Source organism: Alexandromys fortis, unplaced genomic scaffold (assembly GCF_014885135.2).
Source record: "Alexandromys fortis isolate MF-2015 unplaced genomic scaffold, M_Fortis_MF-2015_v1.1 scaffold_5, whole genome shotgun sequence".
NCBI lineage: Eukaryota > Metazoa > Chordata > Mammalia > Rodentia > Cricetidae > Alexandromys > Alexandromys fortis.
The window spans coordinates 26,020,154-26,046,266 of NW_026067924.1; the positions used below are offsets into that span (position 1 = coordinate 26,020,154).

General features: G+C 42.7%; 1 protein-coding gene and 1 non-coding gene across 4 annotated transcripts in view; both read left to right on the forward strand.

Moving 5' to 3' along the window:
* Chrm3 (cholinergic receptor muscarinic 3) overlaps window positions 1-26,113 on the forward strand; it is a 446,349-nt gene that overhangs the window by 357,363 nt on the left and 62,873 nt on the right. The window lies entirely within an intron of this gene.
* LOC126501888 (U2 spliceosomal RNA) lies at window positions 21,645-21,837 on the forward strand. The gene has a single exon (XR_007591821.1). It is a non-coding gene; the product is annotated as a U2 spliceosomal RNA (small nuclear RNA).

Here is a 26,113-nt window from a genome sequence, read left to right on the forward strand (position 1 = left end):
CTTAATTGCATTTTCTGAATAATAGGAATAGAAATGCCATCTGTCTCATCATATTCTTGTAATGACTAAATGAACTTGGGTTCTTTAAGATGCTTCATGGAGTGTGAAACACTCTCCAAGGAAGATTATAATTAGCATCATCATTCTTATTATTATTAACTGTGCAAACTTCAAAGCACTTGATTTCCCTTATTGGTTAATTCTGAAGAGGTTTGCCTCTCTTCTGCTGCTTCCTAGAATCCTAATAATTGCTATTTTGCTATCCCATTTTTAAAGTGGGGGGGAGGGAGCTAGAAGATCTTTCTGGGAGTAGAGTCTGTGTTTTAAAAGCTTTTGATTCCCCAAGTTTCAAGGTAATCCAGGCTTCTCAGACACCTTTGCCACAGCCTCACATAAACTCCCACAGGCTCCTGTCTGCAGAGCTCTGAGAGAGATGCTAAGATGTTGCACTAAGCCCCTAGCTGGCCTAACATGCACTAGTGACCTTTGCCAAACTTTGAGCCACTGGGAAAATCTTCATTCCGAACGTCTGCTGTTCTCATGAAGACCTCCTACCTTCCATTGCTCTGGCTTCTTTCACTTGTAAAATCACTTGTGCATCGAGGTGTTAAGCAGAACAGCCTACCGTGGGCTGGCATCACAGAGTGTGCACCTCTGTGACCATGCAGAGATTACAGTGGCTGCCTGGGTGCATCGGCAGAAGATGGGTGTGCCTACCAGGAGAATAGGATTGCCTGCAGGGGTTAAACGAAGAGAGGTAGGTAGGTTAGTCAACCTGCTGCTTTGGGCATCAGGAATGATGGCTCTCTGCAGGCCTGCAAGTCATGTGGCTGAGGTTGTGCCCAGCACCTAGCCACAGCCACAGGGCTTCCTGTAGAAAAGGGCACAATATTATGGCCACTTTTAAATACAAACGGGTTAGGGCTGGGGCTGGAGCTCAGTTGGTAGGATGCCTACTTATCATGCATGAAACCCTGCATGGTTCCCCAGTAGCTAATAAATTAGGCATGGTTATAATCCCGGAACCTAGGAAATGGGGGCAAGAGGATCAGAAACTCAGGGTCTTCCTTGGCTACACAGGGACTCAGAGGCCAGTCTAGACTAGAAAATTGGTTACGCACACACGCGCGCAAGCACACACGCACAAAGCTTTTGGCAATATTGGTGCCTTCTATTATCTTTAAAGACATAAAAATAATAAACTATTCATGAAAAAAAAAAACAAAGAAAGCACACATTCTGTTTTGAGTGTAACACCTGCCAAGGCCGCAAAGCTGTTTCCTGGCCTGAGAACATTCCAAAGGACTGTTGGGTTCCTTATATGTTTAGATGGTGATAATGATGAAAATCCCAATTTATATAATTTTTTTCTCCATTGTGTGTGTGTATGTCTGTGTGTATCTGTGTGCTGTATGTATGTGTCACACATACACCAAAGTGCATGTTTAGAGGTCAGAGAACAATCTCTGGTATCAGCCCTTGCTTTCCACCTCCTTTGGAACATGGTCTCTTCATTTTTGCTGCCGTGAACAGCCCACAAACTGGCCTTCTGGCTTCTGGGTATTCTTCCCCCTCTGACTCCCATCTCCCTGGAAGAGCACTGGAGCGCTGGAAGTACAGGACATGTTACCGTGGGGGGCTCTTTCCTCGGCTTGCAGGGATTCAAGCTGAGGTTCTTATGCGTGCACAGCAAATGCCGTACCTGCTGAGACTTCTCCCTGACCCTTATGTAATATTTTCCTATTTGAGGTCACAGTTGGGTGTTTGTACCCAAGGCAAAAGACAGAATTTGATTATAGATTACAAATGTTAGTCATTAACACAGTGAGTTCTCTGTGGCAGGATACAAGCCTTTTACTGGACTGGAAGATGGCAGGATCTTCTCATCTTTAAGACGGCAATTCCTCCTCATCTCCATAGAAAAAAGAAAGTAGCTGGAGCTCCTTAAGATGTTCTTGTAAATAATTACTCTCTGGCCTCTTTATTAGTGGGTTTTAGTTTTTAATAGGTTTATAGCAAGAATAATGTTTATGGATTCACACAACTTAAGAAAAAGGACACCCTGTTTAAAAGCAGCGCGGCATTTTACAGCATTATTTTGGCAATGAATGCCTTCTAATCCACCCTCTCTGGAGTGTGGGCATTACGCCCTTAAATAGGAATGCTGCAGGGGACAAGAAGGGGAGCTACTTCTGTGAGGAGAGGAGCCTTGGAGAAGTGAATGGAAAAAATTGCCTCTGTTTACCATGAATGAGTCTGGAATTTCAGCAGTATTCTCGGGCCAGATAAAGAGCGGCTCTTCGGCTTCCAATCAGCTGCATTCGGATGCTGAAGTGAAATGTTTCCTGTCCTTCCTTACTTTGTCTCTGATCTTTAAGTATTCTGTTGGGTTTCAACTCATAGGTTCCATCTAATAAAAATGTAACTTATGCCTTTTGGCCCATGTATGAGAGAAGTACATGCAATCCATTATTTTGCTACACACACACACACACACACACACACACACACACACACACACCAGAAGGCTGAAATGAATGAGAATCTTAAAAGCAATGGCTATGCCCTGCCTAAGATGATTTTGCTATTTTTTTCAAGAATTTTTCATGAATGTGCATGATATTTTTAAATGAAGTTTCTCTAAGACATGCCAGAATCCCTTTGCATTATTTAGCATCCATTAGTCACTTTTTTTCCATTTTAAGGAATTATTTTGACCCACATCTGATGAGCCCCAAAGTCCACTTGGGACCAGGCTCTGAAGATGCATCTGCTCTGTTCAAGAATGACAACTATTATGTGCTGGAGAGGGGCTCTGTGGTGAAACATTAGCAATAGGACCTGAGTTTGAATCTCAAGTCATGATACAAAGCAGGGCATGGTAGAGAATGTCTGTAATTTCAGGGCTCCAATGCTGAGATAGGAGGCAGAAACCAGAGTTCGCAGACATCTAGCTGGGTATGCACAGCAGCAAGCAACAAAAGAAAGACCTTGTTTCATGTAAGGTAAAAAGTAAGGATCAACATGCAAGGTTGTCCTATGACCTCCACACCAACACTCACTGAACATGCATTCAAACACACACACATGCACACACGCAAGCACGTGCATGTGCACACACACATGGAAGGGAGGTAGGGAGGAATAAAGGGAGTAAAGGAGGAAAGGAGGGAAGGAAGGGAGAGAGGGAGGGAGGGAGGAAGGGAGAAGGGGAAGGAAAGGAGAGGAAAGGAAAGGAAAGGGAAGGGAAGGGAAGGGAAGGGAAGGGAAGGGAAGGGAAGGGAAGGGAAGGGAAGGGAAGGGAAGGGAAGGGAAGGAAAAGCTTTTGAAGTGCTTAATTAAGCTTGGGCTTATCATTAAGACTGATATTCACATGTGGTGATTCTCCTTCTTGTCCCATGTAACCCAAAATGAATGCATCTGCTCATTGAGACAATAACTCAATTGATCAAGGGGAACCGCCAACTGTATCCATTCTCATCATTGTTACTTAAAATCCACACAACACCCTTCTACGTGTGGCCCAAACATTTCCATTTTCCAAAGTTACAAACTGTAAGAATGAAGCCAGCATCCTTCTATCAGTCCATCTTAGGGAACTGCTTCCACTGAGGCAGCAGACAGTGGGCATTGAGAGGGCCCATGTGTAACACCACTCCTCCCTTGTCTTATGTGTGCCATCTTGTCCCACCTGTTTCCAGTGAAGCTTTGCATGTTGTTCTTCACAAAAGGACAAGTTGGTGTTTCGCTCATCTCAAGATACACGTCTAGATATTTCTTTGTCCTAAGAATGTGTCTTAGAACTGTCAGCTTTTGAACCCATCTTAATCTCACTCTGAATCTCCCTCGCTTTCTCCTTCAGCTGCCAACACACACTGCACCCTCTTCCCAAGGTTGAGTCTCTGCACACTGAGAGCTGCTCCCTTCTCATCACCTCACCAAACACTCCCTTTCCCTGTCATCTGGGTTGGTTATTCATATATGAGAAAGCACCACACCTGGGTACCTGGGTCTCAAGGCTGTGCAGTCAATGTGACAGGGGCTCTGTTCCATCATGGAACATGTTCATGGCCATCCAAGTTTTGACCTTGGGGCTGGCAAGCTTCTTCGTCTGCCTTAACATTCATCATGCTCCCAGGAGGCCCACTTAGGGAATGTGGCACCTGTCCTTACTGTGTGTATCGACCACTGCCAAGCCACAGCCCAGACAACATGGGCTGATCTGGTGCCGAAGATGCCAGCTTGGAATGGCTGTTCTTTCAGATGTCCTGTTGCAATCGCTGAGGCTGCAGTTAGATGCCAGCAGGAGGTAATCCTCACCACAGAAGGAATCCAAGAAGCTTTGAATTTCCCGGAGATTAAAGGGACGCTGGAGCGCTTGGGGGTGGGCTTTATATCCCACTGTGACTCAGGATTAATGATGCTTTACAGCCCGCTAGGCTCTTCAGTGGAGCCCACAGAAATCTCTCCACAACTGAGGGGACTGTGCTATTTGCCTGGAAGATGACAAGGATAGCGAGGCTCAACAGGGGGACCTGGGGGAAGGATGCAGACACTTTATGCCATTAAGATGAAAGAAAAGACAAATGTGGCTCAAGAACAGCCTGGGGGATTTCCAAATTATTTCCTTGGGATTCCAGAACCAATTGCTACTTATTCTAAATGTTATTTCAGTGGAATTCGTTGTTTTTAGTTTCCCTTGAGCTATCTTGGAGGACTTTGTGACAACTGATACATTTGAGAGAACTTGCAGTCTTTAGGTTGTCTTAGACCAACTTCAAGGGCACCTCGGTTACTGGTCAGTGAGAAGTTAACAAATGGCTGTGACCACTTACTTGTAATTAATCTCTGCCACTTGCAGATCAGCGCTTTGAGGCTAAAGAAGGTCATTGTTCGCATCTGACCATTTGTACACCGTATTAGGCCATGGTAGTATTTCTGAAAATGGTGCTCCCTCCCCTTCTCTCCTCCCTCCTTCCATCCCTCCCCTTCCCTCCCCCCCATACCTGTGTATGTGTGTGTATGTATGCTCCTGTGCACATGCAGAACCTAGAGTAAGACAGATACCCTGCTTTATCACTCTCCACCTGATTCCCTTAAGGACTCTCATTGAACCTAAATCTAGGCTGGCAGCCAGCAAACCCCAGCAAACCTCTTGTCTCTGTCCTCTGTGGCACTTAGATTATAGACAAATTCCCTCACAGTGCTAGAGATACAGGTACATGGGACTATGCCCTGCTTTTAAATGTGTGTGTGTGTGTGTGTGTGTATACATGTAGGCACACATGTGAAAGCCAGAGGTTGACCTTAGCTGTCTTACTCAATCACTCTTCACTTTATTTATTGAGCCCCAGGGTGTCTCACTAAATGTGAAACACTCCAATTCCAGCTAACCTAGTTAGCTTCTTGACCCAGGGACTCCCTGTCTGTCTCTGCCCTGTGAATACTGGATAACAGGCAGGCTATTACATCTGCCTGGCTTTTATGTGGGTTCATGTGATCTGAACTCCGGTCCTCTCTGTCCAGTGAACCATAACCCATCCCCTCTGTAAGTTTAAACTAAGCTGCCAGAGCCGGCTCTAGGCCACAACTTCCAAGAGATCCCGGGAATTCCAATAAGCTTTGTCTCTGAGAGCACACACCACCTTCCTCTTGTGCATAGTGATAATCGGGCTACATGTGCACACATTGCTTCAAAGTCTCCAGTATGAACTTGCCCGTGCGTTTATTTTTGTTGGTTAAAGCTGTCTGAATGCCATGGCAAGATATCACTGACAATATTGTATGAACGGGGAGCCGGCCACACTGCCGTGAGGTCCTTGCCTGCTGTATTTTCCAGGCAGTCTGTGATTACATTTATTTTAACACTTAGGATGTGACTGTTCTCTTGGCATCAGGTAGCACGCCACCATGCTGACCGCCAGATCCATCGTATCCTATGCTGTGAAAATTACCTCTTTGCCAGCCGCTTTGATCCTGTCACTCCAGTACTGAAGACTGTTGCTGGCATGGTTTTAAACCCTTTACCTTTACCCCAACGTTCTCACAGCACCTGCTGCTGCTCCTTCCTGAATTGAAGAGCCCCCCCACCCCCACCCCCGAGCTTCTGTCACTTACTTGGCTCCAGCCTGAAAAATCTATTCTCAGATTCAATCTGACACTTTCGAAACCTTGCTTTCCCTGGGAGAGTTTGCCAAGAGAGAGTGGGGACAGTTCTGAACCAAAGGCTCTGCCTAGCACTTGCTACTTCCATCCGTTGCTGAATCTTTAGAAGTCACAGACGGATATACTGCAATAAACCCGGGCCGATGACTGTAATGATTGTGACTCAACTTCTCCATGTTCAATGAGTTATGTGGGTGTTGCTCTCAGCACAGAACCTTACTGTTAGTTTGTGGCGAGTAACTAATAGCCTTGGTGATACCTGGGTTGTTTGGGGTTTCCATGGGGCCCCTTTGGCCAAAAACTTGATTAACTATGACCGATTTCCAGAACTGGAAGCTTCATTGAGTGATGAGAGATGTCCAGTTGTGGCTCCATCGCCTCCGTTACCATGACCAAGGTAACAGAAGAGAAAGCATTTAATTCAGGGCTTGCTTACAGTTTCAGAGGTTTAGTCAATTCTCATCATAGCAGGGAGCGTAGTAGCAGGCAGGCAAGTGTTGGAGCAGTAGCTGAAAGCTACATACTGATCTCTAGGCAGAGAGAGAGAGAGAGAGAGAGAGAGAGAGAGAGAGAGAGAGAGAGAGAGAGAGAGAGAGAGCAGATACTCTGGGCTTGGCATGACTTTTGAAATGGCTTTTTGAAATCTTAAAGCCCACCTTCAGAGACACATTTTCTCCAACAAGACCATACTTCCTAATCCTTTCAAATAGTGCCACTTCCTGGTGAGTAAGCACTCAAATGTATATGAGCTTCCAAGGAACAGTCTTATTTACATATAAATATATGGGAAGCTTCTACTGTATTAGGTTTCTATGTGACCTCAATGGTCCTTAGTTTTGTTACCCATCCCTGTCTGTATTCCATCCCACACTCCGCTCTTCCCTCCCCACCCTGTTTGATCCTCCCGTTCCAGTCCCCAAATGCAACTCTAACTATTCTATTTCCCCTTCCTCGGGTGACCCAATATTAGCCCAATCTCTTACTCCAAATCTAACATTTGTGGTTGTAGAGATTATAAACTGCTTATCCAAGACATAACAGTTAATATCTCCGTATAAACAAATGCGTATCATATTCTGGGGGTAGGGGTTACCTCAATCAGGATGACTTTTTTTCTAACTCTATTCATTTACCTACAAATTTCATTATTTTGTTTTTTAACAGCTGAGTAATATTTCATTGTGTAAATGTGCCACATTTTCCTTATACATTTATCCTTTCATCCCTTGATGGACATCTATTCTGCTTCCAATTTCTGGCTATTATATAGAGAGCCACGGTGAACATGATTGAGCAAGTGTCTATGATGCAGAGTCCTTTGGCTATATTTCCAAGAGTGGTAAAGCTGGATCTCGAGTTAACTCAATTCCCAGCTTCCTGAATGAATAACCAGCACACTGATTTCCATAATGGCTGTGTAAGTTTGCACTCCCACCAACAATGGAAGAGTGCTCCCCTACCTCCTTATTCTCACCAGCATGAGCTGTCATTTTAATCGATCTTGGCCATTCTGGCTGGTGTCAGATGAAATCTCAAAGTAGTTTTGATTTGCATTTTTCTGGTGGCTAAGGATATTGAGTATATCTTAGTGTTTTCTCAGCCATTTGTGTTTCTCCTTTTGAGGATTCTCTATTTAGATCTGTACCCTATTTTTAATTGGGTTATTTGTTTCCTTGATTTTTTTTTGTTTGGTTCTTTATAAATCATAGATCTTAACCCTTTGTTGGATGTGATTAGTAAAAATATTTTCCCCTTCTGTAGTCTGACACTTTTGTCTGAATGATGGTGTCCTTTGCCATATAGAGGCTTTTCAGTTTCATGAGGTTCCTTTCTTCTACATGCAGCCATCCAGTTTGACTAGTGTCATTTGTTAAAGTTTCTGTCTTTTTCCCAGGTATCTTTCTGACTTGTTCATCAAAACTTAGGTGTCCAAAGGTGTGTGGATTTATGTTTGTGTCTTCAACTCAATTTCGTTAATCAGTATGTCTGTTTTGTGCCAATACCATGCTGGTTTTATTGCTATAGCTCTGTAGTACAACTCAAGTTTGGGGAGTGTGATACCTCCAACAGTTTTTCATTGTTCAGGGTTGTTTTAACTATCCTGGGATTTTGGTATTTCCATATGAAGCTGAAAGCATTCTTTCAAGTTCTGGAAAGAATTGTGTTAGAATTTTTATGAGGTCTTCATTGAATCTAGAGATTGCTTTTCTTGGCATGGCCAATTTTTACTATGTTAGTCCTACCAATCCATGAGCATGGGAGAGCTTCCCATCTTCTGATAGTTTTTTTCAATTTCTTTTTTCAGTGTCTGAAAGTTTTATATATGTATGCATAGGTGTATATGTGTTTTTCACTTGCATGATTAGAATTACCTCCAAGATTTCTTTTGAGACTATTTTGGAAACTATTGTTTTTCTGATTTCTTTCTTAGTCTATCTGCTATTTGTATGTAGGAAGGTTACTGATTTTTGTCTGTTAATTTTATATCCTTCTACTGCTCTGAAAGTGCTTATCAGCTATAGGAGTTTCCCAATGGAATTTTTAGTCATTTATATATACAATCACATCATCTGTTTCTATTGTGTTTCTTTGGTCTTTAGTTATTGGTCTAGCTTAGACTTAAAATACTGTATTGAATATGTATGGAGAGAGTAGACAACCTTGTCCTGTTCCTGATTTTAGTGGAAATGTTTTAGTTTCTTTCTTTTTAAGTTGATGTTGGCTATAGGTTTACTGTAAATTGCTTTCTTATGTTAAGGTAAGTTCCTTGTATCCCTAGTCTTTCCAAAACTTTTATCATAAAAGTGGATTTGGGTGTTGGCTTTTGTCAAAGGTTTTTTTTGCATCTAGTGAGATGATCATGTGGTCTTTGTCTCTCTCAGTCTGTGTATATGGGGGATTACATTTATTGATTTATGTATGGTAAACCATTCCCTGAATCTCTAGGATGAAACCTACTGGATCATAGTGAGTGATCTTTTTGATGTATACTTGGATTTGGTTTGAAAGTATTTTATTGAGAACTTTTGCATATACATTCATAAGGGAGACTGGTCTCTAATTCTTCTTTGTTGGGTCTTTATGTGGTTTGGTATCAGGGTAACTGTGACCTCATAAGATATATTGGGCAATATTCCTTCTGTTTCTATTTTGTGGAAGTGTTTGAGAAGTAATGGCATTGATTATTCAAAAGTCCGATAGGATTCTGTACTAAAACATTCTTGTCTTGGGTTTTTTGGGTTTTATGTCATGGTAAATTTTATTTCTGGTCCAGTCTCTTTGGTGGTCTGCATTCTTCTTGTACTTTGATAAGTTCTCCTTCTTTAGGTTAGGAAAAATTTCATCTAGGATTTTGGTGAGTATATTTTCTGTGCCTTTAACATGGGTTTCTTCTTCCTCTATTACTATTATTCAAAGATTTGGTCATTTCATAGTTTTCCAGATTTCCTGACTGTTTTGTGCCTGTACTTTTTTTGTTAAGATTTATTGCTCTCCTTAACTGAGGTACCCATCTGTTCTTGCACATCTTCAACACCTGAGATTCTCTCTTCCATCTCTTGTTTTCTGATGGTGATGCTTTCATTTGAGGTTTCTGCTCAAGTCCCTAAAATTTTCAGTTTCAATGTTCACTAAGTTTGAGTTTTCTTTAGTGATTTTATTGCCATTTTCACTTCTTGAACAACTTTCATCATTTCATTTCACTGTTTGTGATTTCCTTAATGGATTTTATTCAAATTCCCTGTAAGGTCCTTGAATAAAACTATCTAGAAGTCCTTGTCTTATGCTTCGACTACCTTGCATTTATTATGGTCTACTGGAGTAGGGTTGCTGGACTTTAGTAGTGATATAGTTTCCTGGCTGTTATTGATTGGGTTTTTGTGCTGGCATCTAGGCATCTGAGTTGGGGGTGATTATAATTCTAGGTTTTGATATCCAGTCTCGTCTTTGTTGGGTATTCCATTCCTGGTGTCTGTATTTGATAATGGTGCCTGGTATACAGGCTAAATGATAAGCCTTGGGTCCAGTTTGATGCATCCTTACCTGTACTCTGAGGAATGCAGAGACTGAATGCATGTGTCATCAACATCCTTGGAGCCCTTTATCTCAATGACCAATGAGGTAACATCTCTAGATCAGCTCGGTAGACATCAGCAGTTACAATCTGGTTCATCCTTTTGGGGGTATTTTATTATGTTTGTTGGGTTGGCTTCGCTAAAAGTTTCTCATTCAAGAAAAGATTGCCTGTCAGCTGACAACCTTCATATCCTCCTCTTGATATCATATGAGGGTTCACCCAGAGCTCACTACAGAGCCACAGGGAAGCACCCAGAACTCGGGGAACATTATGCTTAGTGATTCATGCCTACAACTGCTTTCCTATGAGTCTGATTCAGGCCACGAGAATGTGTTTGTCTTGCTTCAAAGAGACAGGCAACCTTTCCTAATACAGTCTCACTTCACTACTCCAGCCCCCCTGCATCTTTCTTCACTATTTACTTTTAAGCCATGTAATCCTGTGTTCTGAACAAACTATCAATACCCAAAGAGCATTCCTTCACTCAACTCACCGAGTCTATGAGGTCAGTCAGTGCCATTGCCTCATTGTTTAAGCTGAAATAAACTTAGGAATAGGTGGACGCAGGCGGAGGAACCTTTCTACCCCAGACCTTTCAATGCTAAATTCGAAACTTTGCCCCAGGACTGCTGGGCCTCCTGGTCTAGGAAGTGCCCATTAAGACAGATTTCTTCAGATATCCCCCAGAGCTGGGAGTGAGCAGTTAATGACAAGAAAAATGTGGGAAAGCCTGGGCTAATAGGTTACATTTTATAAACCATTCACTAAGCTGTGTGATTTCAGAAACAACATGCAGCGTCTCTGTGCCCTGTTCTTCATGGTCACCGGATATGATGTTAGCATCTGCCTCACAGAATGTATGAGAGATACCGAGCTGAAGCAGACTGAACACATCTTCCAAGGTACATATCTAGTCCATGCTATTGAGATACCTACTGTGCCAGTCACTTCTCCATGGATACTAGAACAGTTGTTACCTGGTACAGCTGCACTACAGGGAGACAGGGACGAGACCCAGAAGGACCTGAGGCTTCTCTAGAGTCCCAGATACCCATAAAGTCTTTCTTACCAGTAACCCTGAAGCTTTCAGTCTTCTCCTGAATGATTTGCAAAAACCTCCTGCCCACACTTTCTGAAAAGCATCTTTCAGACACTGTGATAGGAGTCACAGCTCTTGGTTGCCCCAGACCCAAACTGCACAAATCCTCAAGGCAGAGGGGGAGCCTCACACCTCCTCCTAAGCACTGTCTTTGGCTTACTTGAGATGCTTTCTCCTTGATGTACAAGAAACCATGGGATACACCCACCATTCCTACACACGTACATGCACACACACACACACACACACACACATGTATATACACATACACACATCCATACAGACAAGTGCACATATATACATATTTACATATATACATATCTATATGCATATTTACACACATACATACATTGAACACAGCACACACACATCTCTAAGCTCAGCTCCTTAGAAAGCAATCTTCCTTCACAGACTCAGAGAACTGGGCACAGTCCACTTAGGAGCACCCACATTCCTGCCCACATACTAGTCACGTGACTTCAGAGAAAAGATTTGCCTTTTCTGAGCTTGTTTCTAGCCTATGAGATCACCCTTACACCTACTCTACTAGGAGGTTTAAGCAACTTCATGAGCTAATAAAGTGCATGACACTTGGCACATTTTCTTCGTCTGTTTGGGCTGTCATAACAAAACACCATGGCCTAGGTATCTGTCACAATGGACATTTATTTCCCATAATGTTAGAGGCTGGTAGTACAGGAGCAAAGGGCCAGCAGAGTTGGCATTTTGAGAAGGCTCCGTGGCTGGACTGTCGATGGCTGCCTTCTCCCCATGTCCTCACCTGGCCTTTCCTTTGTGTGCACCCCTTGTCTCTTCCTCGCCGTGGAAATGCTCTAACCCTGGTGGGTTGGGCCCACTTCTAGGGTTCCTAGAACGCTATCCTGTAACTCGTGTTTGAACGTCTAAACTGTGGAGGAGAGAGTAAACCGAGTGAGGTGGGTTGACTGAGCCGCCTGTTTATTTTCTGAGGTGATGTGTTTGTCTCACTGGATTCTACTTTAGGAAGGGACTGATAGTGATTTAGCCAGCACAGTCTGTAAGCCAATGAAAGACCAGTATTCTTCAGTAGCCAAAACAATACTTCTTCAAGTAGCTTTTACAATGGGGAAAATTACTGACCCGGAATTAAGTATTTAAAATTAGATCCTATCAAAAAATTAAGTACAAAGTTTCTATGCACTATTCTATCTTCACCCTGTCAAGATGAGGCAGAGAATGCAATTGGCTGTGAAACTTGTGTTATGGACACTGGCACTATTTTTAATAAATGAGACAGAATCAATGGGTTTAAGTGGTGCTTTTGCGAAACACAGGTGATCTCCAAGGTTGGCGTCCCTGCCCAGGTGATGTAAGTATTTGGAGGAATGATGTTATGGGAGAGCATAAAAGGCGTGAGTATGGAGAACCAGTTCAAGAATTGTGCCGTCCATGCAGTCATAGAGTATCTAGGTCGTGGACCCCGACACTAGCTTTCATAAAAGGCAGTCGTCAGAAGGGATGACCCAGCCCAGTGCTTGGAAAGGTGAGGGTGAAATATGACACCGTCACAAACTTACACCGAGGCAAGACAGTATCTTTGTCCTGAAGCTATCAGCTCTAATAGAGAGCTAATATTTATGCTGCCTCTTAAATGTCAGAGTATGGACACTCTTTCAGCCGAATGCCTGGGAGGTTCCATGCAGAGGAGGTAAGCTTCACAGTCCTGTTCCACTGGGACTAGAAAGCAGTCTTGTAGAATAGCAGAGCTAGAAGGAGCCTCAGGCTCTATGTTCTACAGGAGAGGAATGCTGGTATCTGATGATCCCAGTCAAGTTGGCAAGCTAGCCCTGATTGATCACTGCAGCCTTGGTCCAGAGAGACCATTTAAATTTTGTCCATACTAACCAAGCCTTGCTTTGGCTTATTCCTTTATGTTGTTTACCCAACATTTCAGTTGTAGCTCCCTTATTGCAGTTCCCTCCCCCTCATCTTTAAGCAATGCTATCAAAATAATATATTATGATAAATCCTCTAAAGCAAACCCAGATGAGGACTGGAGATGTAGTTCAGTTAATAGAGAGCTTGCCTAGCAGGCACAAAGCCCTAGATTTGATCCTTTCCCTACACAAACAGGGTGGAGTGGTTCACGCTTGACTTTCTAACACTCAGGAAATGGAGGCAAGAGGGTCAGGAGTTCAAGGTCATCCCTGGCTTCATAGCAATTGTAAGTCTAGCTTGGGACACATGAGAACTTGTTTCAAAAATAAGTAAATCTGAGCTGATAGTTTACTGATGTGTTAGGGTCATGTTCCAAAAAATAATTCGCTCTAGGAAGTTGAGGCTGAGATATTGATCTGAGTCAATGGCAGTCTGGACTACATAGTGAAATTTTGGAGAGAGAGAGAGAGAGAGAGAAAAATCTCAAAAGGCAACTATAAACATTTAAGGATCGAATACATCTATCATTTTTCCTGTCAATACATGATGCAGGTGAAATTTCCAAACAGAAAGAAAAATCAAAACAGACACAAATATAAAGAGTCCTTTTGTGGGTCTCTTCTTTTTAAGTAAAATGACAAATTCAGGGGTAAAAAATAGTTTTCTAAAAGGATTGGAAGTGAAAACTGGCAGGAGCTAGAATGTCAGATGACGCTGGGAGAGTGACAGTAACAGTGAAGGAGACCATGACTACACGGGTGTGGGCGGATTAGCTCAGACGCTGGCCTTTCACAGGCACCCGACGCAAACAGCTCCCGGAGAACCAGAGTTAAAAGCAGCCTTCGAGGTCCCCGTGCAGATGCCCGCCACGCTGGAGAACACGCTCTTGGGGCCATCCGCTGCCAGTCACAGAACGTCATGCTGGTGAATCAGCCCATACTACTTGGGAAGTTTCAGTTCAGTGAGAGACCCTGCCTCTAAAGGTAGATGGTCCCTGAGAGATAGCACCTGAGATTGTCCTTTGTCTCCACAAGTATATGAGTATCTGTGTTCACACACACACACACACACGAAAAAATCAGCAAGAACTGTATAGATGGCCCAGTGGCGATAGCAATTTGTTTTATACACACGAGGACCAGAATTTTAATACCTGGCTCCCACATTTTTAAAAAGCCAGACATGGCTGTTCATGGCTGTGATCCCACCTAGCGTTGCAGGATGGAGACAGGGGCCTCCCAAGAACTCCCTGGCAAGCCAACCTGGTTAAAATGGCGGGCTTGCAGTTCAGTGAGAGAGCGTGTCTCAAGACACAGAGGTAGATATGTGTCTCTTTCTTACTCTGACCCCTGAGTTCAAGTGAATGTGATAGTTGACCAGATGCTTCCAATTCTGCCCACCTTAACCTCCCCACCCTGATGGACTGGACCCGAGCTGTGAGCTAAAATAAAGCTGCTGTGTCGGGTCATTTTAACACAGCAACCAAACAGTAACGAAGAGCCTGGTGGGTGGTGCTTACAAAACAGTATGAATGATCTTAATGGCACTGAACCATATCTTTAAGCATGGGTAATGTGGTTAAAAGCATGTCTTCTATATTTACTGTGTTTTTTTTATATTTAAATAGGTTTTATTATTTGAGAATTTCATACAGTACATTTTGATCATATTCATCGCTCCCCAATTCCTCCCAGATCTACCCCCATCCAAGTTTATGTTCTCTCTCTCTCTCTCTCTCTCTCTCTCTCTCTCTCTCTCTCTCTCTCTCTCCATCATACCCAGTTTGTAGTGCTCGGTTACCCAGGGTGGGGAGGCCTGCTCTGGAGTATAGTAGGTTACTCCAGGTGTCACGCCATTAAAGAAAACCATCTTTCCTTCTCCCACCGGCTGTCAAATGCCAAGAGCTCCTCAGCTGGGGGTGGGACTTTGTGCCTGCCTCCCTCTTCCATGCTGGGATTGTGTCTGGCTTGGGTTTGCAAGAGGTCTTGTGCAGGCTGTCACAGTCTCTGTGAATTGGGATGTCTATTGCCCTGGGGAGCCCAGAAGACTCTGTTTCTTTGTAATCACCCACATCTTTAGCCTTCACCATCTTTCCACTCCCTCTTCAGCAGAAATCCATAAGCCTTGGCATGGGGTGTGGGGGATGTGACATAAATGTCCCACGTAGGGCTGTGCACGACAGCGTCTTCTATTCTCTGCATGCTGGTCAGTTGTGGTTTTGTGTTAATTGCCGTCTACTACAAGAAAGCATTTCTCCAATGAGCACTGAGCAATACACTGATCTACAGCTCCAACAATAAATCATCAGGAGTCATTTTAATATTATGCCCATTTAGCAGACCTACTACTATTTGCCACTTTTTAAAATGTTTTTTTTAAATTATACATACTCAGCCAGGCAGACATAGCAATACTTGCTTGCAATCCCAGCACTCAAGGGGCTGGAAAGTGCAGATTGCAGTAAATTTAAAGCTACCTGGGCTAGTAGCAAGACCCTGTCTCAAAATAAAACAAAATTGTACTTACTTACATTACCACTCCGTTCAGTCATAAACAATTTGAGGACCTCCATCTTATATCCTGACCTCTAGTTTCAGGGTTATGTATGTGGCAGCCATGATCTCAGCTCATCTAAGGTCGATGAAGCCTGTATTTTTAAGAAACGGATTACAGACGAGAACAAATAGAGCAAAATTACCTGTGTATGCAGGGTTGGAAAAAAATGAAAAGAACAAGGAGCATGAAAAGCAATCACTAAGGAAATAAGTAAATATAGACTTAGAGCATTCCATCGAATGGCTTTGGATCTAGGTGGAAGAAGCATGACCTTGAATAAGAGACCTCTCAACAGTACAGGACGCGGGGACAAAAATCGAGTGAGAGGTACTGCACCAGTCTACTTAAAGAAAATCTCATTTCTGCCATCAAGGGAAAGATAGGAACCAATGGAAATACTGATAAAATATTACTGGAGACCATACCAAGCGTGAGCCGCAGTGCTGGCCTGGCGAGGAAGTGACAGCTCTAACTGTAGGAGACAAAAAGCAACATATGGAGAAAGACAAAAATATTCTCCCGAGGGATGCTGCCTCGTCAGATGTCAAGAACAGCCTGGATGGAGAGAAGCAAGGTGACTCTCACAGACCTAAGGCCACTGGCAGATCCAAGGGCAAAAGCTGAGGACGGAAACAACCCGTGTCCCTGGCGGCTGGAGTAGATGATCCTGGGGGATGCAAGGGAGAATTGTGAATCATTCCCTGATGTCTGCTGTGCCTGCCTTGTGAGTACGGCAGCTCATGTAAAAAAAACCTGAGCACGGTGGAACATGCTTGTAACTCCAGCCCCGGAAGTGATATGGCTAGAGAAGCTCTGTTTTATGCTAGACATCCATCTTGATACCCACAAGCGATGTGTCTCTGACTCCAGTCCCTGGAAAATAAGTTCCAGTAACCCTGACTCAGTGGATCCCCCACCCAAAAATGTGCAGCCATGACTATCTACTTGTTATGATGAAACCAAGCATTTTTGCTTCTGTAACTTGCTCACACAGATCCCCAAAGATTGTTTTGTGTTGCTTAACCACTTAGCTTGGCAGAACAGAAGAGTTTTTGCTTGCTTGTGTTGATACTGAAGGTCTTTGTGTGGTTTTTTCCCCCCTAAAATTCTTTCCTCATACCTCTCCTTCATGGCATTGTCAAACTTGGCTCAGCGGTAGTTCATTCTGCTAGCAGCTCATCAATAAATCTTTTAATTATTATTGGATTGAGTATATGGACTTTCCCCAGGGGACACAAACTCCATAACAAAAGATAGAGAGATCTCTGAAAGAATTAGAGATGGTATGCTTCATAATGATTTTTTGTTTAAAGTATATTAAAATATTCTAGTTATTTTATACATGTCTTAAAAGCCTCATAGTTCCATATGATGCATTGTTACAAATCTATAGGCAATTGAGGTTTGGTGGCTTGGTGAATAGCCAGTCTTCCCTACCTGGGGAGAATTATAAAGGGTTCATGATAGAAGGAAACCTATTAGGAGGCTATGGAAGGCAATGACCCCATTCTGGATGCATTGGAAACAGGGTCAAAGGGTTCTGCTGGTGAACAGGGTACGCTAACATTGGTAGGCGCTTTATCGTTTCTTGTGGAAGGCACACTGGAACTTGCTTTCCCAAAACTCCTTCATGTCAGCCTACCTTTGTAGGCTGTTTTGTGTTTGTTTATGCTGTTTTGTGTTTATTTATGTCCATCTCTGTGTGACTAAGGCAGAGTGAAGACCAGGAAGCTGTATACTGATCTGGGTCTCTTGGATGTGTGTAGAACTCGCAGTTCTAAGTCTGATTCCCGTTGAGGAATCTTGGCTCTGAGCCTCAGTTTCCTTCATCTCCTAGTAAGAACATAACTCTATCTTTGCAGTCCATGGCATCTCCTGCATGGCTTCTCAGAGGGGCTGCTGGATAGAAGGCTTCCCAGGTGCTCAGTCCAGGTTGGCTGTAGAGAATTGATTATTTTTGAATTTTTAAGTTGATGAGCTTAGTTTTCATTGAAGTCCAGAATTTTTTAGAAACATACGCACCATGAAACATTTGCTATCTGTTATTGTATTTTACTTTCTGTATTTAAAAAAAATCATCTCTTCCAATTCATTTCCTCATGCCAATCTTTGGTGTTTTCTCATCATACTGAACTGAAAACCATCTAACTTATGCAGTTTAGGATGATGAAGGGCAAGGGCAGGAGTCACAGCAGGAGGCTCCATAATAATCCTTTCACATCATGGGTACATCTAAACCAAGGCCGCCTGTATTTTCTCAGCTCCAGATGGAAAGCTTCTGGTAGGCCACTTTCTAGGGTCTATGCATCCACAATCCCGCATTGCCTCACCTGTAACCAGCTGATTTGAATGGTGACCATCAGGGGAAGCCTTTCTAGCTCTTTCCATTGCCCAAATGGGAACAGATCAGGGAAGCAGGATGAGGAGTAAGAAAGCATCCATGAGGTTCACTCCCTTCCCAAAGCCCTTCTTACCCGGGTTTTATTGATATCTTCTTGCTGGATTAAAAGACCACACAGTCAGAAAAAAAGAGAGAAAGAGGGAGTAATTTTCCTTTGTACGTGAACTTGTCAGATATATTTCTGTTCCCTGACCCTAAACTTTGAAATGTTCTGGGTGATTTTTACAGATGTAAGTAGGGAAAAAAAAATCATCCACTGTATTAGGGGCCATAGGATAGGGGCGGGGAGATGGACAGAAGAAGGTGATGTCAAGACGAATACATTCTCTCCTTTCTCTCCTTCCCTCCCTCTCTCTCACTTTCTTTCCATTTCTCTTTCTCTCTCTCTCCCTCCCTTTCTACCTCTCTCTCACACACTGCATGTGTGTGTGTATATATATGTATAAGTGTTCAATTTTTGGAGGAAGGGAAAGATTCCTAGTGCTTCCTGAATCCTAGTTATGAAATAACATGAAAGCATTCATATTGTCAAAGAAAGAATTCAGAGATTACAATGATGTGGGAATTAAGGAAATAAACTGCTGAGAATTTCCAAGTTAGCCCGGCAACACAGTTTCTGCAGATAAAGCCAGAAGTCTCCCTGCAACATAAGACCTAGATTATGCCTGACCCAGGCAAATGGCTCTCTGGGGCAGGAGGGGGTGGTATTTGGCCAGCATCAGGGTTCTAGAACCAAATTCATATATTGCTATGGTGGTGAATTCAAGTGCTATATAGACACATGATGGTCTTGTTTTGTTTCGTATTTTTCTCTGATATTAGCAGTAATCCTTTAAAGCCCACGAGAAATGATGCTTTCTCCTAGAAACGTCTCGCCCCCAAAGGGAAATTCACATCAGCATTCCCCATGGGATGGACTTACTCTGAGTGTTCACTGAAAGACATTCCATTTCTCCTCAGCTGTCATGCTCCTGTCTCAGTCATGACCTTTATGGAAATGAGAAGAGGAATTAACTCTGTCCGTAGTCAAGGTCAGAATCTAGCTCTGAGGATTTCATGGACAGTGCCTGGAGCTCACGAGGTCCCTTCATTGTCCTATAGCAAGTTGAAGAAATCCTGCTTCTCCCATGTGAGGTCCCAGAAAAAGGCTCATTTTCAATTTTGTTCTTCACCTAGAATTGTATCAAACTGAAGGGGAAATTCCCATATTGTATAGGCAGTGTGAAGGCCAGTCCTGCCGTTGGACAGCTACATTTCCAGGGCTGTTTGAACTTTGAGTTACTTCTTTCCTTTTGCAAAAGCCCCAGCACCATTGTCCTGTTTCTCAGAAATGGCACCTCCCTCCTTTGTGTTCCTTCCCCTGTTCTTGAACTTGCTAAGGCGGCCCCTCACCTTGCTTAGCAGCGAGGAAATGGCTGCGGGGCCATTGTGTCCTTTCCATAACCTGGAAGTCTGTCCATCCACAGAAAAGAGCTAGGGAAACACTCTGGCTTGTTGTGGCTCAGGTTGGGATCTGGCTCCCATACGGGATAGGTGGGCCCTGGTGAACCAAAGGTTAGTAAGCCTTCGTTTTAGATTATTCATATTTACTTCAAGTCTGGTCTTCCTGGGGAAGGGATTTTTGTCAGTGAGAGTCAGGACAGCTCGTGAAAAGACTCATGGTCACTCAGTGAAGCAACTTTTGCATAACTTGACAATGGAAGAAGAAACAAGTTACTCCATGTTTAAATGCCCAGTGAACACAGATATCTCTGCCATGACACCTCAGTGTCTTCTCTATTGATATCAACTTATTCCTACACTGCTTATCCCATAAGCATGTATGCAACTAAAACACGCATGCAAGCCCTAAAACATTATATTTGCCTGCTTCAGGTAATCAAACTCGTGTAGCTCTCACTACCCCGAATCCCAAGTGAACTTTGTCCTTCAATTTTTTAGCATATAAGAAACAAGCTTCACTTTTACATTGTGACACATGATTGTCATTGCATTTTGATCCATGGTCCTTTGGTTGGAACGAATGTGTCTTAGGTTCGAGATGGCACCTTCCACTACAGAATTTGACTCCCAGGGGCATCAGAAACAGCCCAGCAGACAAAAAGCACCAAATGACAGGAAGTGTTTCACAAACTCCTCTCAGTGGCACTTCCATGAGCCTTTTCCTGTGACCCTCATTCTACAGTTCAGCAGAGGTAGTAACAGGTCCGTCTCTAGAGACCCTGATAATCCCTGGTCCAGTTGTTTGTGGGAATTGGCCTCAGAAAGGAATCCCTGTATACCAACTGAAGAGCACTTTCTTTAAAAGCCCCAGAAGGAACCACCTCTGTCCTTGTTAGTGGGACGGAACTGATACAGGGTCAGGGGACAATTATTTGTCATTAACTTTCTGCTTCTTCACCAGATCCTTTTGCACTTTGGTGGCTCAAAGCCCTTGGAAGGGTTCCCAGAAGGAGGCACCCTTTCCCCACATTCCTCCAGGCTCTGATAGTGAGATTATCAGGCACACTCACCTGCCCCTGCACTTCCTTCCTGCTCAATTTAAATCAACAGTGAGCTGTTGTTCTTTTGACTAGGAGCCAGTGTGTACAAAGGAGGCAGGAAGATTGCTTCTATCTATATGCAAATACACTGAGTATTCTCCAATCTCCCAGAAAGTTTCCTTTTAACCAAATGACTTATACTTCTATTTCTTCATGTATAAAATTAATGGTGAGGGGATAAATAACCCGAGTGCCCTTCTGGTACTGTAAGTCCGTGTTATGATCACTAGGGAGGGTATGATTTGCACACAGTGGACAATGGGAAAAGAAACAAGTCATACCAAGTTTACATGCACAATAAACACAGAAGTGCCTGCCATGACACCCAAGCATTTTCTCTACTTAATGTCAGCTATTCCCACTCTGCTTGTATCATAAACCTGTATGCAACAAAAAATACAAGCCCACTAAGAAATCCCTAAAGCGTCCTGCACCTATCTCCTCCAGCCAGCCAAATTCATGTAGTCCTCACCACCCTGAAGCCCAAGTGGATTTTGTCATTCTAATCTCTTTTGGCTGTTTTATTAACTAGTTTTTAGTTAACATACATACAAAATATAGCCTTCATTATTGCGTTTTCTTACATGTTTATTATTGTGTTTTGGTCATATCCACGTTATCCATTAGCCTCCCTTATCCTACATCACTCCTGTTCACCCATTGCTTCCTCTATATAGTTCTCCTCCTGTTTTCATGGATATATATATATATATGCAAACATTTCTAAAAATAAAAATGTGATATTTGTCTTTCTTAATCCCTCCTAAGTCTTTCTCCTATTCCCCAATCCCTACCCTTTAGGTTTCCTCTTTTCTCCCATAGTCCCCCTTCCACACTTATGTCATGTCATATATATGTATGTGGATATATATTAAATCTAGATTCTGCATCATTTCTTGGCCTTTTGGCTAAAATCAAATGTAGCATCTGTTCTGATCATTTTAATATCTGCTATATCCTCTGTCCTTCTATTTTTAATGACTCCCATTCTGTTCAAAGCCCTACTCTGAAACCTCCCCGTGGGCTATTTCTGAGTGTCTAAAGCTCTCTGTATACACATTGCACAGTGCTTTCAGTATTGCCGTGGCTGTGCACATGGAAGCTCCACCAACTACACTGAACGCTATTCAGTCTCTTGCTTTTCTGACCCCAGGATCCAGCACCACACTCCTAGTATATTAAGCGCTCAATGACTTAAGCCCAGGTGGAATACATTCCACTGCTTTTAGCCCTAAATTCAATACACTTAATTGTATATCTACAGTCAGTGCTACAGAAAACTCAGGTGAATCTGTGGGCAGCTCTGCTTGTGGGGTAACTAGTTTGTTTTCATTACCTAAAGACATTAAAGGGCAGATTTTGCAGAAGACTCGGGGAATAGGCTCAAGGTGAAAGGAGAAATTACGTTCTACCTTAAACTGCCTTCTTGATTTAAGCATGTTCCCCGTTAGCACTGTTTCGTCTAGCAAGAATAAAATATAAATCACAGAAAATTCTGGCTGGTCCCTGTGATACTGGGCAGACTTTCAGGCTTCGTGGAATCTGGGTGCCAGCACATTCCTACACCTCTTTTGCAGACCAACAGAAACAGCTCTGTTCCTCTTCTCCCCCTTTTATTCCTTATTCTTTCCTCCAATAAAGATATGAAAGCACAAATTTTTATAGATTCTGTAGTCCTTTGGCAAGTGGCTCACACTATCCTGCTGTGCTCTCGGCAGCAAGAGGAATACAGTGAGGCAAATCAAAGGATAGTTTGGGCAATGCCATCCAAAAGAATATATTATTATTATTATTATTTGAAAGAAAATTACTTATTTAGTGACATTTCTTGACTAGATCTTTTATGTGCAAAGAAACTCTTACATGGATGAACAAACTATAATTCTGGACCTCAGAGCTCTTACAATTTCAGGTCATTGAATCAACTTAGCATATCGGAAGGGAATGTGTATTTACTTATAATAGGATAGGATGGAAATCAAAAAGAGGCTGGAAAAGTAGCCTATCAGCTAACAGTACTCTCTCCTCTAACAGAGGACTGGCGCTCACTTCCTAGCACCACGTGGAACAGCTCATGACCACCTATAACTCCAATGCCCTCTTCTGGCCTCCACAAGCACTGAACTCGTGTACACATACTCATACACAGACATATACACATCATTTTTAAATGAATTAAAAAGGTGGAAGAACCTCCCACAGAGTAGGGTATTATCACACGAAATTTATTCTCAGATGAGTATGTATAAATATGTCTGGGTCAGAATGTGGAGTGTATTTATTTTTGTAAGACATATTTAAATATTTAGATGCTCACTGATTCACAAGGATCAGGGAGTATGGATCTAAATCACTCTAAGTTTCAAGAACTTGAAGAGATAAAGAGAAATGGAAAACTCACTTGGTATCAATTAGGCTTGAATTACTCAAATGACTGGAGTAGATACTACTGTGTGTTTTCATCCATTTTTTATTTTGAGTTGGAGATACATTCAAAGCTGAAACAAAGACACCGGGTTGAGGATGTAGCTCAGTTGTCAGGGTTTCCTTGCATGCATGAGGCCTTAGACTTGATTCCTAGCACTGCAGATGGAGCAAGATACTAATGTGAATGGATAAGATGCTATGTGTGCTTAGGCAAAGGCAGTGTCTTCTAGGCAAAGTGGTCATAGCCTCTGCTCAGTCTCCTGGTGTCACCTCTCCATTGGCATTACATAAAAGAACCTTGGTGACCAGTTCCTCATCCAGCAAGTCCTTATGGAGCAAGTCATCTAGAAATACTATTTCTTTAATTCTGTTTCTCACAGCTATTTCCAAAACAAAGACTTATCCTCAGAACAAGAAGGTAGCTCTGGAGAGGATGTGTACTTGGCACCGTTCTGTTGCGTAACCCAGCAGAGGAGCCTGACACTGTGTTCGCTGAACTATGCCATAGCAAATCTTTCTCTCTTCCTTTTTAAACAGGCAGAGTATAAATGAATTTCATTAGATAAAACTACAAGAGACTTTGTTTGTTTGCTTGTTTTTCTCCTTGGCTACCAAGATACTATAGAAACCCTGCTGTCTTTGGCATCCCATCTCCAACAAGGGAGGGGTCCAGATGCATCCTCACTATCCCTCTACATAACCCCTAAACCTCATTTTCACTCAATTACAAACCCTAAGAGGTCCTGGGGTACTATTGAAATGTGCAGGAGACAATGACCAAAGGAGGTTTCCATTGGATGGGAGAGGGCAGTGTGGGCAACCTTTTGATTACTCAGCCACCATGTCTTCCTGGTGTAAGAAGTACATAACAGAGCTGGAGAGATAGCTCAGGCGGTAAAGTGCTTGCCTCACAACTATGAGGATCTGAGTTTGGATCTTTAACACTCATGTAAAAAACTGTGTGCTCCTATAACCTCGGGCCTGGATAGGTGAAGACAGGGGATCTCTGGGACTTGATGACAGCCAGTCTAGCTAAACCAGTGAGCTCTGAGTTCAGTGAGGAACCTTTCTCAAAAAACAAGGTGAAGAGGGATAGGAGAAAGACACTCAACATTGACCTCTGGCTTCCATGCCCAGTAGAACATGCACACATACCTACATCACACCACACACACAGGCAAAGGGAGAAATGCATAACAAACCAGGTTGTGAGAGAAAGAAATGGAACGTATGGTTTTGTGCTTCATAGCTCACCCACAGAAATTCTACCTATGCCAATTTTAAAATGCTTGTTGCCCCCACACAATCTATGAGGCAGGAAGAACATGTCTTACTTTTCTAATGTTTCTATGTTTGATTTAGGGCCAATGAAATTCTATAGTAGCACACCCTTATTGATAGATCAAGAGACTCATAGAAATGTTTGTATTAGTTACTGTTCTGTTGCTGTGATAGAATATCATGACCAAAAGTGACTTAAGAAGAATTTGGGATATGACTCGGGAGGAAAAGGCATGGCATTGTTGGAGAACCTCAGATCAGAGAGATCCCATTTTCATCTTAAGGAATGGGAGAAGAGAAAGAACAGGAAGTGGGAAGAGGCTATAAACTCTCAAAGTCCATCCCCAGTGATGTACTTCCTCCAACAATCCCTCTACCTTCTAAAGATTCAATAACCTCCCCAAATAAGGCCACCAATTTGGTACCAAGTGAATCCAAATATATGAGTCAATGGGTGATATCTCTTTCCCATAATATCAAAGCATCTATAGTCACAAAATTAAAGCGAGGTTGTAGAAATTAGGAAATCGAGCCTTTCAACACAGATCTTCCTGTACTTAAAATCCCTATAGGTTTGATCTTTAAAAGACCCTGGAGACTGTTTTAATACATTCTCACTCTTTCCTCTCAGCCCTATTGTTCCATGCGGACTTAAAATCCTTAATTCTTGTCTTTGTTGTTTTTCTATTACTGTGACCAAACACCATGACCAAGACAACTTATAAAAGAAAGCATTTAAATGGGCTTATGGTTTCAGAGGTTTAGAGTCCATGATGGGAAATCAAAAACAGGAACAACTGAGAGCTCAAATGTTGATCTTCAAGCAGTAAACAGAGGGGGGGGGCATACTGGAAATGACAGGAGTCTTTTGAAACCTTAAAACTTGCCCCAGTGACACACCTCCTCCAAGACCACACCTCCTAATCCTTCCCAAATCGTTCCACCAACTGGAGGTCAAATATTCAAACATTTGAGTCTGTAGGGACCAATCTCATTCAGACCAACCCAAGACTTCTATAGCCAGGCAACTTCATAAACATGATGGTTACAAAGTGTTATATAAACTTTAATCCCAATATCAAGAAACCTAAGGTGAAACTCAATAGTAAGATCTGTGTGACAGATATGAATGTAAATTCCAGGAAAACAGTTTAATCCTTACATTGTCAACAGCACGGTGGCAATCCATCTCAGGGCTTCTGTGTATTGTTCAGCCACAGCTGTTCGCTTTCTTTAGAACAGATCTCTCTTTGTTTCTAGATCATCTCTCCATGCCAGCATCTGATGTTTCAGAGAAACATCACACCATGGCTCTAAAACTAACTGGTGTAAAATATTCAAGGGCCATGATAACAAATATCTAGGATCCAGTTATTCAAAGCTGCCCTTTAAACCAGTGTTTCTCAACCCGTGGGACCCAACCCCCTTGGGGTCTCAAAAGACTTTTATACAAGGGTCACCTAAGACCACCGGAAACCCCGGATGTTATATTACAATTCATAACAGTATCAAAATTACAGTTATGAAGTAGCAACAAAAATAATTTTATGGTTGGGGGTTACCAAAACATGAGGAGCTGCATTAAAGGGCCACAGCATTAGGGAGGCTGAGGACCACTGCTTTAAACAAAAAGAGACAGGGATAGAATA